Source organism: Schistocerca gregaria, unplaced genomic scaffold (genome assembly GCF_023897955.1).
Source record: "Schistocerca gregaria isolate iqSchGreg1 unplaced genomic scaffold, iqSchGreg1.2 ptg001531l, whole genome shotgun sequence".
NCBI lineage: Eukaryota > Metazoa > Arthropoda > Insecta > Orthoptera > Acrididae > Schistocerca > Schistocerca gregaria.
Genome location: NW_026062815.1, coordinates 1 through 2,500, shown reverse-complemented (window position 1 = coordinate 2,500; position 2,500 = coordinate 1). Strand labels below are relative to the sequence as shown.

General features: G+C 61.2%; 1 pseudogene; it reads left to right on the top strand.

The window, feature by feature from the left end:
* Positions 1-2,500, top strand: part of LOC126332870 (large subunit ribosomal RNA) — a pseudogene marked incomplete at its 3' end in the record, with an annotated part of 2,914 nt that extends 414 nt beyond the window's left edge.

Sequence of the window (2,500 nt, the reverse complement as noted above, 5' to 3'; positions counted from 1 at the left end):
GTGAAACCGTTCTGGGGTAAACGTGAGAAGTCCGAAAGGTCGAACGGGTGAGATTCACGCCCATCCGGCCACTGGCCCCCGCCCTCGGCAGATGGGGCCGGCCGCCCGCGCGGAGCAATCCGCGGCGGGGTCGTGTCCGGTTGCCTTTCCACTCGCCGCGGGGTGGGGCCGTTCCGGTGTGCGGTGGGCCGCACTTCTCCCCTAGTAGGACGTCGCGACCCGCTGGGTGCCGGCCTACGGCCCGGGTGCGCAGCCTGTCCTTCCGCGGGCCTCGGTTCGCGTCTGTTGGGCAGAGCCCCGGTGTCCTGGCTGGCTGCTCGGCGGTATATCTGGAGGAGTCGATTCGCCCCTTTGGGCGCTCGGGCTCCCGGCAAGCGCGCGCGGTTCTTCCCGGATGACGGACCTACCTGGCCCGGCCCCGGACCCGCGCCGCTGTTGGCTCGGGATGCTCTCGGGCGGAATAATCGCTCCCGTCAGCGGCGCTTCAGCTTTGGACAATTTCACGACCCGTCTTGAAACACGGACCAAGGAGTCTAACATGTGCGCGAGTCATTGGGCTGTACGAAACCTAAAGGCGTAATGAAAGTGAAGGTCTCGCCTTGCGCGGGCCGAGGGAGGATGGGGCTTCCCCGCCCTTCACGGGGCGGCGGCCTCCGCACTCCCGGGGCGTCTCGTCCTCATTGCGAGGTGAGGCGCACCTAGAGCGTACACGTTGGGACCCGAAAGATGGTGAACTATGCCTGGCCAGGACGAAGTCAGGGGAAACCCTGATGGAGGTCCGTAGCGATTCTGACGTGCAAATCGATCGTCGGAGCTGGGTATAGGGGCGAAAGACTAATCGAACCATCTAGTAGCTGGTTCCCTCCGAAGTTTCCCTCAGGATAGCTGGTGCTCGTACGAGTCTCATCCGGTAAAGCGAATGATTAGAGGCCTTGGGGCCGAAACGACCTCAACCTATTCTCAAACTTTAAATGGGTGAGATCTCCGGCTTGCTTGATATGCTGAAGCCGCGAGCAAACGACTCGGATCGGAGTGCCAAGTGGGCCACTTTTGGTAAGCAGAACTGGCGCTGTGGGATGAACCAAACGCCGAGTTAAGGCGCCCGAATCGACGCTCATGGGAAACCATGAAAGGCGTTGGTTGCTTAAGACAGCAGGACGGTGGCCATGGAAGTCGGAATCCGCTAAGGAGTGTGTAACAACTCACCTGCCGAAGCAACTAGCCCTGAAAATGGATGGCGCTGAAGCGTCGTGCCTATACTCGGCCGTCAGTCTGGCAGTCATGGCCGGTCCTCGCGGCCGGCCGCGAAGCCCTGACGAGTAGGAGGGTCGCGGCGGTGGGCGCAGAAGGGTCTGGGCGTGAGCCTGCCTGGAGCCGCCGTCGGTGCAGATCTTGGTGGTAGTAGCAAATACTCCAGCGAGGCCCTGGAGGGCTGACGCGGAGAAGGGTTTCGTGTGAACAGCCGTTGCACACGAGTCAGTCGATCCTAAGCCCTAGGAGAAATCCGATGTTGATGGGGGCCGTCATAGCATGATGCACTTTGTGCTGGCCCCCGTTGGGCGAAAGGGAATCCGGTTCCTATTCCGGAACCCGGCAGCGGAACCGATATAAGTCGGGCCCCTCTTTTAGAGATGCTCGTCGGGGTAACCCAAAAGGACCCGGAGACGCCGTCGGGAGATCGGGGAAGAGTTTTCTTTTCTGCATGAGCGTTCGAGTTCCCTGGAATCCTCTAGCAGGGAGATAGGGTTTGGAACGCGAAGAGCACCGCAGTTGCGGCGGTGTCCCGATCTTCCCCTCGGACCTTGAAAATCCGGGAGAGGGCCACGTGGAGGTGTCGCGCCGGTTCGTACCCATATCCGCAGCAGGTCTCCAAGGTGAAGAGCCTCTAGTCGATAGAATAATGTAGGTAAGGGAAGTCGGCAAATTGGATCCGTAACTTCGGGATAAGGATTGGCTCTGAGGATCGGGGCGTGTCGGGCTTGGTCGGGAAGTGGGTCAGCGCTAACGTGCCGGGCCTGGGCGAGGTGAGTGCCGTAGGGGTGCCGGTAAGTGCGGGCGTTTAGCGCGGGCGTGGTCTGCTCTCGCCGTTGGTTGGCCTCGTGCTGGCCGGCGGTGCAGGATGCGCGCGCCTGCGCGGCGTTCGCGCCCCGGTGCTTCAACCTGCGTGCAGGATCCGAGCTCGGTCCCGTGCCTTGGCCTCCCACGGATCTTCCTTGCTGCGAGGCCGCGTCCGCCTTAGCGTGCTCCTCCGGGGGCGCGCGGGTGCGCGGATTCTCTTCGGCCGCCATTCAACGATCAACTCAGAACTGGCACGGACTGGGGGAATCCGACTGTCTAATTAAAACAAAGCATTGCGATGGCCCTAGCGGGTGTTGACGCAATGTGATTTCTGCCCAGTGCTCTGAATGTCAACGTGAAGAAATTCAAGCAAGCGCGGGTAAACGGCGGGAGTAACTATGACTCTCTTAAGGTAGCCAAATGCCTCGTCATCTAATTAGTG